Genomic DNA, 16,613 nt, shown 5'->3' with positions numbered 1-16,613 from the left:
GCACCGGCATTCCAAATGGTAACAAGATCCATTCCAGGGCCTTCTGATGACACATACCGCTGTGAAGATGGCAGAGAACGACGCGGGTTCACGCCAACCACTGAAGGAAGATCCCCGAGCCAACGGAGGAGCCAAGCTGCCAACCGGAACGACAAGGAGGAACACACGCCGAAGATGAACAACACGAGGACGAATGGTGCAAGGACGCACAGACGCCAAGGAAGATGGATGACATCAGGAACGAACGGTGCAAGGACGCACAGACGCCAGAGAGGACGACGCAAGGAATCAACTCAATAAACGCCAACTAGACGTGTTTCAACAAACTACACCATGGCACGCATTGGTGTGGAATTAAATATCCAAGCTCGGGTATCCACAAACAACTCAGTTATAGTCAATGGGTCACCCGACCCACATGGCTCCCAATTTAACATGCTGGTAGATTTTAAGACGGTCAAGCGGACCTCTGGAACTGAAGACAACCATTCTGATGAATATGAGAACATTACCAGCATCATCAAACATATGCAAGATGCCATTCAACCCCCACCAGCAGTGAATGACTTTCTACGCTAAAATCTTAGAGCCAAGAATGGCCATCACGGTTTTTAATAATAATTTTCTTTTTGCTCTGCATCTTAATTCCATGCGTGTTAAAATGGCTGTTTGATGTGCTCATAACAAAGATGATTTACTCCTCCACGTATGTTCATGTGTATGCCAATAAGGCCGACCAAAATTCAACCTCTGTTCACATTCCTGACACCAAATCAGACTCTGATAAAATTTTGTAAATGTTCATTTTTATTTTTTATTTTCTTTGTTTTGCTTTGTGTTGGTTTGGTTTGTTTGTTTGTTTTTATATTCCCATCATTATTTTCTCTCTTGTAGACAACCGCCAGGATGATATATTTTTCAATCTGTGTGAATTAGTGATAATCAGATACTTAAGTTATGACTATTTTTAATTTTGTTCCCTTTCATTTTTTTTTTAAATTCCTTTTTATTTTTCTTTAAGGTTGTTTTGTTTTCTGTTAGTGATTAGTTCTACTCAATTGAAAGAAAGTAGTTGATGATTTCTAATTTTTATCTTTTTAAAATTCAATTTCAATATTGTTTTCCTTTAGTTTTTACATTATTTCATTTTATTCTTCTTATTTTATTTTTTTTTTTATTCTTAAGGTTGTTTCCTATCAGTGATTAATTTTTAATCAAAAGAAGGGAATGTTATGGTAAATTTGATGTCTGCTAACCACTTGTCTTTTAAAAGACACCTTGTTGTAGACCCAATGTCTGCAGACCATGTGTCTGTTGATTAACACATTGACAATAATCATTCAAATGACCATTGTCTCCGGATTCTGCATCTCCCCAAAGTGCGAGACTTTCCCCCAGGGGGTGTGGCAAGGAGACAGTTGAAAGAATACACACCTGAAAGAATCAAATCCTTCCCCTTTCTGTATAAATGCATCGTATTTCCTTTGTTCTGGGTCTCTTCTCACCACGAACGCTGACTGGTGAGGATTGACCTCTTTTGCAGAAGAAAATAAACATGTGGCCGGCCGGCACAAACATTGAAAGTCTCTATTTCACTTCTCATCAGATGTAATAGGAAGGTAAGCAAAATCTTAGTAGGGAGTTAAGACAATAATTCCACAACAAGCGCTTCCCAAGTCTCCCATGGAGAAAGTAGGTCACCTGCCGGTAGGACTGGAGACGGTACACAAGGTTGGGTATGGGGTCCGGAAACGCCTCACCGGTTGTATCCACAGCTCTAGCGATGATCTGCCATGACAGCACATCCTCGGCGATGACAGCGGAGCGAAATCTCTCGTGGTCTATCAGGCAAGTCAGGTCACCGGGGCCACCACAGACACTCATCCCCTTCTCTTCAGCCTCCACGAGATCGTGACAGCAGACACACTCGTGAACTGTCTGCATTTGCCGACAGTTCCCACAGCGGCACCATTTAAAGTCGTGTAGTCGCCAGACTTCGGTCTCCACATCTTTGCCGTCCCATTCAGCAATGCTTACCGCCAGGATGTCGTTAGCATTTGGCGGCAGTGTCGCGGCTGCTGCGACAGCCACTTGTCCATCCTTATTTTTAGCCTTATCCGACCATCTCGGCTGATGGCTATAAGCTAACATAACTTGGATCGAGAGGCTGATCATGATCTGACTCGGACTCAGGCGAAACTTCGCATTCTATCTCCGGGTCCGAGTCAGACCAAGACAGTTCGTAAGTGTCTTCCATTGCTGTGTTTGCATTTCTGACGTCATGTTGAGTGAACATGGCGGCGTTAGGGAGGGAGAGCCAGAGCGGTATAACTTGAATTTCAAACATTTGCGAATGTTACTCTCTCGGGCTGACAAATGTAAACAAGGTGAGAAATCGATTTTGGGGAACATGTACCAGGGAAAATAGTAAATTTGAAACTTTCCGGCGTTTTCCTTTAAGGAAGCAAGCAGTCACGCTGTCATTATCTGATGGGTGGTAAGGTTTGATAAAAGACAGAACAATGAAGGATGAACAGGAAACAGAACTGCTGAGCAAACAAGCTGAGGTTGAGAGTGGTTTCTTAAAAACACAGAAAGTGCAAAGATTTATTCAATTTTGGTCGGCCAAGGAAACGCTTGAGGAAAAAAAACAAGAAACAACCCACGCAATCATTTACACATAGTGAGAGGAGAGGGGAAAAAGAACTTAATGTTTTAATTATTTTTTGCTTTTGCTTATTTTGGTGAAGAGTGGCATCCAACACTACGGTCAGAAATCTCATTTTTTCATACCAGGTTGAGATCCATTTATAAATTGCATGTTTTTTTGTTGTTGTTATGTTTATGCCTGTTTTGCCTGGAAAAACACGTTTTCTTCATTTGGAAAAAAAATGACCTATTTCGTTTATGTAGCTGACTAAAGTGTAAGATTAACCAACTTTCACTGCTCTGTTTCTAGAAGCAACTGCTCAACTAAGTCTGATAGCAGATGCAATTTCTAAAGACATCAGGCCTTTCCTGTTTGATGTCAGATATGTTTTGCTCTTACAAGTGGACGGTGAAAAAACATATGAACAAAACCTTTATTATAACAAAATGATTTAAATGTTATCACAGAAAAACAATATTTATTAAACTAAGATGACAGGAACAGGAAAAAAAAAACATTGTAACAACCCAATGGAGCCGTTAATGACAGATTTCAAGCACGGCTTTGTTCAGTCCCTGTTGTGGTAAGACGGTACTGTGATTCTAATCTCATAAACATAAAAAACCGTACTATTGACGGGAAGACATTTTACGATTCATTAAACAGTAAGCAACGGAGCAACAAAAAAAGTTGGGACAGCCACTAATGCTGGAAAAGTAGCCAGAGAGACATGTTGTTACTACTCAGGTTTAATGGCAAAAGGTCAGCAACCTGATCGGATATAAAAACCAGAGGCAGAGTCTCTCAGAACGTGAACATGATCCAGAAACACTGCCATCCTGGGCCAAAGCTCCTTTAAAATGGATTAGTCTCTCCTTTCTTCTCTTGTTTTCTCCAGGGTGTTTCGGGCAAAGGATTCCCCTGGGGCCCAAACACCATTTAAAGGTTCCGGGAGAAACCAAGGCGATGAGCAAGTCTGAGTTGAAGTATTTGTACTTTTATACGTTTGGTAATTGGGTTGAATTTTAGCTAATATTGTGTAGGAGAGAAATGTCATGACATGGCCTAATTACATTGTGTGCTTTGTTGACTGGTTCATATGAATATTGTTGATAGTTAGAATGAGCTTGTTTATAATAATGGCAAAAGCCCGGCGCCTGAGGAAGATTGGGGCTCGGGCCACGTACGCTTGTTATGATCCAGGAGCAGTATAAAGAGTTGTGACAAAATGAGGTCGGTGGAGATTTTCGGACAATTCTGTATGCACATTTGCTGTGACGGCTTGTTCAAATAAACTTCCCCAACGAAAGGCTGACCGACGCGGATTCGACTCCTTTTCTCCACAACAATTGTAAATATAATTCTTGATATTTTAGGGGTTTATTCATACATATGAAGATGATAACAAGTGGATGCCAATATCGTTTGTTTTAAAGATGAAATCACTCATTTCAGCTTCACGGTTGTAAAATGTGTTTGACAATTCTTTGACATTTCCAAATTTCCCTGTAAGAACGAAAGAAAGAAAATAGTATTCAGGTTTTCGGAGCCACTCAACTCTGTAGTAAACATGAGATTGATTTGGCTGACATGAATGATTAAAAAACATGTCATCCTAAATATGGATTTGAAGGAGATCAGTGGGAGGAAAGTCATCACAGATTTAATAGAACTTTGTGGCCAAACTTTGTCAACTTTTCTGATCTTATGCTCAAACAAGAACATAGACATAACAATATGAACAAAACAAATACAAACAAAATACCATGCACACTATTTTCTTCAGTTATATGTCGTTTTCAATCATGTGTTGTCTGATGTCATCATTCAGCATTGATGGTGCATTCACAAATGTGCAAGTTAAGCATACAATGGAAAATTAGTACATATCCATTCCATCCTGGTTCCAGAGGTGTGTCCATGATATTTATTACTAAGACCACAGGCCAGTTTTCTTCTTCCTCTTTTCTTCAAGCATCTTCCATTTAGTGATGCTGTTTGTTTTTTTTCCAACTGCTCACTCTTCCATTGAGCTCAGTTTTGGGGAGTCTCCTTGGAAATTCCTTTGGCCTCGATTACTTCTATGACTAATATCCACATCTGGTTTGTTTGAGTGGTCCAAATTCTTTTAATTTTCCAACGTAATCTTAGATTCAATGCTGCCCCAGAGAATACTTTGACCTTTCTAGTTTTCTCCATAACCCAACCCAAAGTCTCCAGAATTTATAAATGAAATGGTTCTGCGGTTAATCATATTCATTGATTGATTGATTCAGACATGTTCTAATCTAATGTAATGTCTTTTGTAGTCTGTGACTCACAGAAGATTCAAAGTTGTCAATGAGCAATTGTTTTCTCAACTGTTTGTGTGAACTGTAATTATTTTCTTTTTTTTAAATGGATCCATATTTGAAATGCCAGCATTTCAAATATGGACAGTAGCTTCTTTCGTGAATATCCCCCACATTCCTGAGAGCCACAGCCATAAGAAAACAGCCGTGAGGAAACAACAGGAAGGTCTGTTCAAAAATCTAATCAATGTTAGGTATGTTTACTCTGAGTGGTTTCTCCACTTGGGGTTCCCAGAAACATTCTTCTTCAAAAATATGTCCAGGACTCTGTGCAGCTCATAAATATTTATTGTCCTCGTGGTAATCACAAACATCATTAACTTCCTACAACCAGGAGTTCCCATATGTGGACATCAAATTTTTAGCTATCAGACCTAGTGTCCCCATATGGAGACATCATTTTTTTCAAAAATAGCTTAATGTTCCTTGATAATATCTCGTTATTATATTTGTAGCTTCCTCTTGACCCCCAAATAGCTTGAAGAAATCTAAAATGTAAGCAAAACCAAAGCTCAGGTCTTAAGAGGTTCATTCAGTTACACCAAGTAGGTGAAATTCCTGTTTGCTATATGAATCATTCAACATAGTTCAAGCACGTAAAATCTGCTCTTGAAACACTTGAGGCAGCAAAGATTGAATTCCAGCATTACTTTAAAAGAATGGCATTTTGTACAAATGAACATGTGGAGTTGTAGATGGGGCTGGGAAAGGGTTAGTTTATCTTGCTGATGTGTTACAGATTCCTTAGTGATTGAAAACTAATGTTGCTCCTGTCAGTAGTTCTGTGCCCATTTTTGTATGTTGTCTATATATATATATTTTTCATCGTTATCCGTTTGAATCTAATGTCATTGTGAACAGGTTCAATGATAATATAATGTATCACTCCACTGTTTTGGCTTGAAACTGCTGGTATGCAATGTTGAGGAAAGGTTAATGGCCCAAAGTGTAACACTGGTTACCGCTCTGCCAGTTTTGACATGATATACACATCACATATTGTAAAAATCCTTCTAGTTTGTTTAAGGGTACAAGGCTAAATATTAAAATAACTATGAAGGCAATTTTTTAAAATTTTATCTTTAGTTAATAAAAACTTTGCGACAGTTTTATTTGTCAAAGAAACAGATAATTTCTTTGTCATGAACGCAAATGTGAAGCTTTTCCCATGTTTGACAATATCCCGTATGAAATTACAAGAAAAAACAACTTGAAAAAACAAAATACAAAATGCAGTCAAACTTGAAAAGACAAGGTAACCAGAGCTAGAACAAACCATGAAACAGAATAAGAGGTGGGAACGACAAGGATCTGACAAAGACTGTTAAAAATCAGGAAGATTAAATACTGGTGAGTGAGTGGAGCTAATGAAGGAGGGACAGGAGGGAACTGAGGAGAACTATGGGAGAGAAAGTGGAACAAGAAACTGAGACAAGACTAACTGACCCAAAGTAAAACTAACAAAGACAAAAAAGAGTGCACCTATAAAAAAAACAACTAAAGACTATAATATAAACTGAAGAAATTCAGATAACAAACCAATAACTCAAGAACACAAACAAACTAAGCTTAAACAAAAAGCTACCTAACGGTGCGTTCAGACCGGACGTGGTGCGACTTTTCGCAAGTTTTGCCGCGGGTGTAGTTGAATTTACTCGCGCGAGTTAACAACGAGTGAATTTTCGCTCAAGGGGCTATCCATTTCATTCTCTCATCAACCATGGCTGATATAAGTACCATCGCGTCCTTGTACCCGCTGTGGCAGTCCGAGATTCGTCGGAAACGCACACGCCGTCGTGTCTGGGTCAGTGATATCATGAGGTGCACTCAGCTCGGAGAATTTCCGCAGCTGAAATGGAGCGCCTGTAGTTGGTGTCACGGCACCGATCCTCCCGAGCAGGTCATCAAACTGGGTCCTCGTGAGCCTGAAATACCGCTGGAAGCGACAGTCATCCAGACGCAACTCCTGGAGAAGGCGGTGAAATTCTCCGAGCTGATGTCACTGACCCAGACACGACTCCATTTCAGCTGCGGAGCGCCTGTCCATCTGTCGCCAGTGAGTGGCAGATAAATCAATTAAAAAGATCCCGGGACGCATGACGTCACTGTCGTCCAGAATCTCAACGCTGATAGGCTGTCGTGACGCGAATATTTCGCCAAAGTTGGATTTTCTGAAGTTGTGCGAATTTGCGTCATGTCATTCGCGCCGCCGGCTCGAATTCGCGTCTATTCGCGTCTTTGCATTGACTTTGTATGTAATCACGTTGCACGAAAAATTCGCACCACGTCCGGTCTGAACGCACCGTAAGAACGAGAACTAGAGTCGAGAAGGCTAGACAAAACAAACAGAATGAATGCTAATAATGGCAAATGACTAAATGGCAGTCAAGAAAACGCAATAGAAAAACCAAGATGTGAAAAACAAAACCTAATATAAATGTATAATGTGAATATCTAAACCATTTGTCACGTTTGACTTAACACAATATCAACTAGAATATAGATGTGAAACAAGTAGCACACCCACCTCTATTTCTCTCTAATCCATTGCTTTTGCTCTTCAACACGAGTAAAAGCCACCTACACAGGTTGCGTTTGCTCCATGTCTTCGTAATACTTTTGGGCTTTTGCTTGTACAAAGATAAAAAAATCATAAACTCTAGTGTAGTCTATGACATTGTTTTAGTAGTTCACTGATTTTGGATATGGTCGGTGCATGTTTGCATCAGTTTAGAGGAATACTGCAAATCTTGCTTTGACAGATTCAGCCATCCACTCTTACAACCAGCATGATTTGCCTGATTTTATCAGTCTTCATTTTAGAAATTAGGTCATGTGGAGGAGAGAGCTGAAGTGACTACTTTTGATCAAATTGACTGATGATAAAAACAAAGATTTACCCTGACCTACTGTAGCTGATCATCACGCTAAAAGGAAAATTATACTACCTTGTATCAGATAGAACCGCACCTGTGGTTCCCATAAACACACTCCTAAACCTTGGGGAAAGCTTGCCCAGAAGAGTTGAAGCTGTTATAGCTGCAAAGGGTGGGCCGACGTCATATTGAACCCTATGAATTAAGAATGGGATGTCACTTCATTACATATGCATGTAAAGGCAGATGAGCGAATACTTTTGCCACTATAGTGTATCTTGTACTAATATTCAATTAATCTAATATCTAGGAGTACTCCAGTGTAATTCATTTTCCATCTCCATAATGAACCCAAAAGGTTGAACAAAGTCTAGATGTGGTTTTGCCTTTGTTATCAATGTGGAACAACAAAACTTTTTAGCACTATTCGTTATCAGGTCTCATCATGTTGAGGAGGCATACCACACGTTTTACAATGTCGCCACAGTAAATGCAAAAATGATTGTTAAATCCATGGCACCAGAAGACAGATGAAAGACTCTGTCTGGCCAACAGCACCACTTGAATTTAACAGATGGGACACTCCCAATGAAAAAATGCAGCAGCCATTAACATGCTGCAACAAATTTTCTAACTCTTTTTGATGCAGTGAGCTGCTTTTCATCGCCTCGACTTCAACCGCGTTGAAGGGTTTATCTACAAAGTGAAGGGTCCTGTTATTGTGGAAATGTTTTCATTCGGCTTCAGAACGGTCAAATTATTGGTCTGCATAAAGCAAACTAAGTAACTAAGGAAACTGTTGAAACTCCTAAAACTGTGTTTGGAACTGTCCACCACATTAACAGAACTATAAGGGATGGAGGGGGACCGTCATGTTCAAGGAGGCATAGGTTAGGAACCCCCCCGGGAATCCCCCCCAGGCACCCCCCTCACATTGACAAGGCAGCACAGGTGCTCATCCAGGCTCTTGTCATCTCCCGCCTGGACTACTGCAACTCCCTCCTCGCTGGCGCCCCGGCTTCTGCCATCAGACCTCTGGAGCTGGTTCAGAAAGCTGCTGCTCGTCTGGTGTTCAACCTCCCCAAGTTCTCCCACACCACTCCCCTTCTCCGCTCTCTACACTGGCTCCCTGTAGCTGCTCGCATCCAGTTTAAGACTCTGGTGCTGGCCTACAGGGCAGTGGAAGGAACAGCTCCTTCATACCTCCAGGCTATGGTCAAGCCCTACACCCCCACCCGACCACTTCGCTCTGCGGCCACCAGGCGCCTGGCTGCCCCGTCACTCAGGGGTCCCTGCGCACGATCGATACGGTCATGGCTTTTCTCTGTTCTGGCACCCCGATGGTGGAACGATCTCCCGACTGATATCAGGACAGCTGAGTCGCTGCCCATCTTTCGCCGTAGGCTGAAAACCCACCTCTTCAGGAAAAACTACCCTGCTCCGTCCTAGTTCCTTACGCACTTATTGTTTCCTCCACCACTGGCACCCTCTATATTTTCATAACCCCCTACCCGAACCAGGGTTTGCATCCCATTCCTGCTTTTCTTACCTCTTTTATTTCTTCCCCTACCCGAACCAGGGTTTGCATCCCCACCCCGCTGGGACTGGTGTGCAGTTGGTGAGAGGCTGAGGTATCTGACTTCTCGCACTTACTCTCGCACTAGTTTTGCTCTTAGCTGTTTGGTATTGGAAGGAAATGCACTTATGATTTCTTGTGACCTGAAGTTCTTTTGCCTACCGATGTTGAACGTACTTATTGTAAGTCGCTTTGGTTAAAAGCGTCTGCAAAATGACCTTAATGTAATGTAATGTAATGTAATGTATTGGTGACAGGCGAATTTGTCCTGCCCAAAAATGATACCGTAGAGGAGAAAATATTTGCTTTTGAATTTGAAACTCAAGTGCAAAACAGCATCTGGCGGTTTGGCGTCTGCTTGTTGTGCGTCCTGGGCGGTCTGTTGCCATGGATATGCCTTGTTTATAATGTCTTGTTCATTTGTCAGTGTTCCCAAGTAATATCAGTAGCCACAATGTTTAGGCGTCTAATTTCAACACAATGCCACTACCAAAGAAAAGGCTGAAACACCAGCAGAACTTGCTTTTTCTTTTAAAAAGAGTGACGTCAGTGTGAGTCATGGCTACATAACACGAGGGCAACACCGAATCATATTGGACTATCAACAACAGAGGAAAATCTTGCAAACATTTGGGAACAGTCTAATAAAAGTTCATCAACAGCAGAACTTACTGCCATGTTTCATAGTGAACATAATCACATTTTCACAAATGCAGGCCAAGTTATTGGGACGAAACAAGTAAAAGCCTGAAAGGAACCGAATCAGAATCAGAATCAGCTTTATTTTGCCAAGTACGTAGACACATAGAAGGAATTTTTTGCCGGCAGTTGTTGTCTCTCACATGCACGTGTCTTGAATAATATTAAAAAAGAATATACATAAAAACTGTAAGTGACAGTTGTAAAATCAACAGTTCCAGTGTTTTTTAACTGTTCAATAAGGTGACTCCTGTGGGGAAGAAGCTGCTCCGGTACCTGTTAGTCCTGGTCTAGCCGGTCTGGAGTTCAAAGAGACTGTGTGCAGGGTGATAGGAGTCTTACATGATGTACCCTGTCCTCTTTCGAGTTCTGGAGTAATACAGATCCTGGATAGAGGCCAGAGGGGCTCCGATAATGTGCTCTGCACATAAAAGTGATTGTGATAAAAATAAAATGACCTCAGTTTGACTCTGGAGCCAAAAAGGTCAAGAGGTCTGAAGAGTCTACATTATCCTGATTCAGAGTGATGGAAGCATCAGGGTAAGAAGCACTGCATGAAAAGTGGGATTTTCGTCAGTATGCGCCACTGTAGATTGTCGTGAAATTTCAGGTTTACGGCTGTTTACGGCAATTTGCAGGCAAAGCAGAAAACTGCTGTGAATTTGCCGGAAATTGACGTGGGCCTGGCTTGGCAGTCATCCCCCTATGACCCCCCTGCTCCTAATTCTAGGGGAGGCTATACAAATGCAAATCAGGGTTGCAGGGGGAGTTATATCCCAGGTGAGATTTTTCTAAAAGGTAAAATCTCTGGTACAAATAGATCAGGCTAAGTATAGCCTAATTATAGACTCTTACATTTTAGCTTGAATTGATTTATTTAATGAAAGTATGCTAGATTAACTACTGTGTATGTCATTAGCAAAGGCAAATGTTATGTAAAAAAAGATACACAAAATCAGAATCAGAATTAGCTTTTTTGGTCAGGTTGGCGTAAACAAACAAGGAATTTCACTCTGGTTAATCTTTGCTCTCAAAGTACAACACTCAACAATAACATAAAAAAGAATAAAAAATAGAGAACAGTAAGAATAGAATTAAGGCTACACATAAGAATAAGACGCTATGGGTGGGAATGCAATTGCCTGGAGGGGGAGTGCAGCTGGGAATGTCTGCTTTCTTGTTGTCCCTGTCATCTTAGAGCTCAACCACTGTGCATAGTGGCATGACTACAGTGACCTTTTCTTTGGTCTTACTTAAATGCACAGTGGATGTATTAACATCCACAATTTTAATGAATGCTTTTGGATTTTCTCTCCCAAACTCCATTTTTGAAATAGCGCCTTCTGTGGTCATAATACTATGAATGAGAGAGTTCATAGTTGCAATGTTCACAGAAGCGCCGAGGTCTTTCCTTCCGTCTTGGGACTTCCATCTTTCAACAAACAAGAGTTTCACAGGCACACCTTTTTTATATCATAGACACGAGCCAGGGCGAGCTTGTCTTGCGAGTCCTTCCGTATAACAATAACCTCGCATGTGATTGGAGGAGCCCGACAAGCCTTCTACTCCTCATCACGTGAGAGGTCATGGCCACGTCTACTTGCACGACTAGCATATACACAAACATTATCGTACCTAGCCAGCTCTCAGACCTTCATCCCCAGTTCCTGTGGTTTTGCTGCCCTGTCTACACACTATTAAGGATTTTTGCTACAATGGCTGGACGGCGTCTCGCATTTAGCTCTCCCGCCTCAACTCCTCTGGTTGAACGCGACCAACTTCCAGCCAGTCCGCAGACCGACCACAAGAAACTGTTGGGTGCCATCAACGGACTGTCTCGTCAGTTGAGTCGGGTTGCTACTGGCATGAACGAGCGGTTCAGTGCCGTTAACTCCAGGTTGCTGTCCAGAGGCTAACTCCAAGAAAAGAAGACAGGTGCACAATCCTAAGATTGCGGTAAGAATATGTTTGATGACTGCTAGCTAAGCTAAACGTAGTACTATAAAACCACGCCTTTGTTGGTAGCCCAAGCTAAAAGTAGCCTAGTAGCCTTGCAAAAGAACAACAGAAGCAGTGTAAGTTTCTTTATTAAAGTGTATTTTTTGTCTTGTAATTTACAGGAAGCCGTACGCCGACTTCACAACTCGGAAACCAATACTAGGCGCTACGATCTGGAGCAAGGGTAAGATATAAATAATATGCTTTCATTCTTCTGTATAAGGAAATGGACACGTTAATAGATACCGATCTTAACTGTATAATTTGTTATCACAGGCTAAACTCTCCTCACAACGAGGCCGTCACCTCTTTTTTGTCCAGATTTACACGATGCTGATAATGACGAAATTGTGTGTAGTAACTTCTTTTTTTTTTTTTTACTGGTTCTCCTTCCTTGCTTGATGTTACTGTGACTTACGTTTGATTTTTATTAATTCCACTCTCATTTAATTTTTTTTCCAGCGGCCTGTAAGACGTACTATGAAAGCATACGCCGGAGTTTCCGATATAACCAGCCAGGACTTGCAGAGCAGGCGGAAGTTGCAAAGATTTCAGCTCGGAGTAGGTCGAGAAGAAAGAGGGTAAGACTTTTTTGTTGACTATTTTTCAGATGCATTGATAGATGTGTTGTGTCCAAACGCAGTGCATAGCACAGTGCTTATTGCCTTTATTTATTTGTTTTTTACAGCTGTTGGAAGCGAGACAGAGTGTGCTAGTAGCGGCCGAGGAGGAACTGTGGAAGTCCGCTACAGTCGACCTGATGTCCGACGAGGAAGACGGCACTGTTGGCGGGGTGTCTGGATGGATAGTTCGTTCTCCCTCCTTCCGTAGCCAGGACCTCTCCGAACTCTGTACTACGTTGCAGTCGTGATTGGAGGGGACTCCGAAGTACAGAGTAGAGGCCTGCGCGGGACAGCATTTACAGTCCCGCTCCCGCCCGCTCCCGCCCGCTCCCGCAAAAAGATAGGATTTTTTGTCCCCCTCCCGCCCGCATCTGTCATATTTTGTTCCGCTCCCGCCCGCAATTCCCGCATGATTCAGACGTTCGCGTTACTTCTCACGGACGTTCTTGTCATTGGCTTGAGGAAAGAAACATGATCTTAGCTGCGCACACCACTGTCCGATCCTTCACGTGGGGCACATAGTGCAGGAGCGCATTATGCCCCTTTTCCACCGAACATTTTTGTACCAACACAGCTCTACACGGTCCCACTCTACCCTGATTGGGAGCTTTTCCACCGCGGGTTGAAGGTGGGACCCATTACAGTTTTTAGCCCCGACTAGTACCTGCTTCAGGGGTGGGTCTAGTCGGTACTTGTCGGTGCTAAAACGTCACGTGATCAGTGCTGTCCACTGATTGGTCAGGTGAAATTACGTCATACACGCAACGAAGCTCGGGCGGGGAGTTTTAAATAATCACCTGCCGTATGAAAACACACCTGCAAGAGCAACAGAGAATAAACAGAATTTTGAAGATGGAAGACCAGAGAAGGAAAGCCAACCCATGGACGATGAGCGAGGTGCAGATCTTTCTGTGTGTGGTGGCCGAGGACCGCATACAGAAGGAACTGGACGGAGCGACACGAAATGAGAAGGTGTTCCAGGATATAGCCAAGCTGATGGCTAACCATGGCTATCACCGGAGTTCTCAGCAGTGCCGAGACAAGCTGAAGAGTGATTACCGGCAGGTAAAGGACCACAACAGCCGGAGTGGGTCAAACAGAAAGACATGGAAGTGGTTCGACCAAATGGACGGCATTTACGGTCACCGCCCGGCGAACGGCGTGGATTCGGCAACGACTTTGTTGGAGGCGATGGAAAATGGTAAGTGTTGTTCTTATCCCCTTGGTGCAACGCTTATATCTTAACAAATGCATGTTTTATATCGTAACAAATACATGTTCAGTCTTTAACTTGTGTAAAACGTTACACAGGTGTCTCATGTAAGTTGTTCTGAGCTAACAAACAACGCTGTTTTTGTAGGCTAGCACAGTGTCTCACCTATGCGGTTACGTGTATGCGTTTCGTATGTTCACACTTTTTATTTTTTTTCCCTCAAGACTCGGTTTGTTCAACCGATGAGTGTTGGGTTGCTGAGGTCAGCGAAGATCCTCCAATCCCGCAGGCTTCATAACCGACATTGGCATCGCAATCTGCAGCTGAGGCAACAGCTGCTATCTGCATTCCACCGGCACCAACACTGGCATCGACAACTCCTGCTATTTACTTTTGTACTGTCTTTTTTAATAAAGAGCTTGGTTTAACTAAACAACATGAACTGTCAACTGCATTACACATTACACTCCATCGTTGTGTTAACTTTTGACTAACCGCGGCGTGACACTTTGTAGTCACCTGAAACCGACGTCACGTTAGTGGTGAACGGGCCGACTCCGCCCACTTCCAGGCCACAGTTTGGGTGGAAAAGGAAATGTTACTGGTGCCGTGTCATGTGGTGTAGTGTTGGGCTATATTGAACCGAGTAGAGTAGGGCTAGCTTGGTGGTGGAAAAGGGGCATTAGATGGCACAAGCAGCTGAGGCTTTACAGCAATAAGCCTACCCAACATACCTACCAGAATCTACCGTGAATATTAAGAATAATAGGCCTACATTGTACATAATGTTATATGCCACTCCTCACATTTCCATTCTTGTAAGTAAAAGTATATATTTTTAGTTAATATGATTTTAGCATAAATATCTGAGCGTACAGCTCACGTTACAGTGATTTAAATGCAAACAAGTGGAATGAAAACAATATGTGTAATTAATTACCCTACCTTTTCTAAACCCAGAATGTTGAAAATGTAACATGTAATCCAATTATTATTTAAGTAGGTTAACCATGCACTGTCCCTCGTCGTTGTGCAATGCGCATCTCCTGAATAAAAGGGGAGATGGGTCTTTTGAACTTCTTTTAGTTAGGCTTTATTTCTTCTCAGTTTCTCAGTTTCCTCTCACGTTTTTAGTTAGCGGGACTCCCGCCCTCTCCCGCCCGCTCCCGCACTGGGCACTCTACCTCCCGCCCGCGCCTGCAATGAGCTTTCAAAATGAGTGGGAGTGCAGGGCTCTAGTACAGAGCGACCCACCATAAAGGCTGATTTATGGTCGGAAACCAGGTCGTCTGCGTGTGTGTCGCAGTTAACGCAGACATGCCCCCGCCCCTTACGCAGACACTCTGGTGCACCTCCCCAAAATTGTAACTCACCGCAGACAGTGCCGCAGACATCGCCGCAGGGAGGAGAGAAAGGAGGCCTCTGATTGGTCAACTCTACATCCGCTCTACACTATGCGTATTTCCGGTTAACTGGCTAATGGTGACGCTAACCGTGCTAACCGTGACGATTCTTTCGCCTCTCTGCCAGCTCCAGTAGTAGCAATATTTCTTCTATTTCTAGATCGATCAGCTGCATCTCAATCAAAGTGCGCATTCGTCCAGTCGCCATTGTTGTTGAATGACCTCTGTAACCGTAACACCCACAATCCTAGCTTGTTCGTGATTGTCCCTCTTGCGTTGTGGCGTGGGATTAACATTAATCTGGGTCATATTGTGCTAGAGTGGTTCAAGAAGCATGAGACATGGTGTGATTTTTAGAATAAAGATGATCTTGCACTTCATTGGTTTGGTCAACATATGACTTCCCAGTCGTCACCCATAGTTGTATTTCTTTGTAATCATGTGGCTGTGTTGTGAGAATAACTATGCAGACTAACCACTGAGTATTTTTGGGATGTGCTGGAGCAAACTTGTTTAGTCTAGAAACTGTGGCGTGCAGGGCGTGAACAGTCTTCTACAACAATTTTTGGCACTGGAAAGGTTGAGAAAAAAAAGTATATATATATATTTTATTACAGGGGCGGTTCTAGGGGCGGGGCCACGGAGGCATTGGCCCCAGCTGAAATCTGATTGGCCCTCTGACGTGCCCCTGTCCTGTCACTCATCTGTTTTTTTTTCTGGTTCAGTTCCCGTCACAAAAACCGAAGAATAATGCTGTTTTAGAGGAGTGAATGTACAGTAGTCGCCCACATGCAACTTTGTGTATGTTTGTGAGAGAGTTGTTTTGAACTGACAGTATTTGTGAAAAAGTAAAAAGGTTTTAAAAAATTAAATAAAATGCTGGATTTTCTCACATGCTGTGTGTGTTTGAGAGCATTTGTCCATGTACAGTAAAAATGCATGTAAAATTGGTTAGGAGTTTTTTTTATTTAAATTACGTGTTTAATTAAGTGTTTTAACATGGTGTGACTGGTGAAATGTATATACAGTACCTTACCAAAACAGGGAATTGTGTGCAAGGGTGTTGGACAAATACTTGTCACATGACATTATATTACAGTTTAATTTATCCATATTTAACATATTGTAATATTGCTTGGGGTGCCTCATATTCTTCTTACCTTAACCAGATACTCCTAATTCAGAAAAGATTCTTAAGAATGATTTCAAACTCTACAAATCAGG

Source organism: Odontesthes bonariensis, chromosome 9 (assembly GCF_027942865.1).
Source record: "Odontesthes bonariensis isolate fOdoBon6 chromosome 9, fOdoBon6.hap1, whole genome shotgun sequence".
In the NCBI taxonomy this organism is placed as follows: domain Eukaryota; kingdom Metazoa; phylum Chordata; class Actinopteri; order Atheriniformes; family Atherinopsidae; genus Odontesthes; species Odontesthes bonariensis.
The sequence above is the reverse complement of the archived record's forward strand: the minus strand, read 5'-3'. Positions refer to the sequence as shown.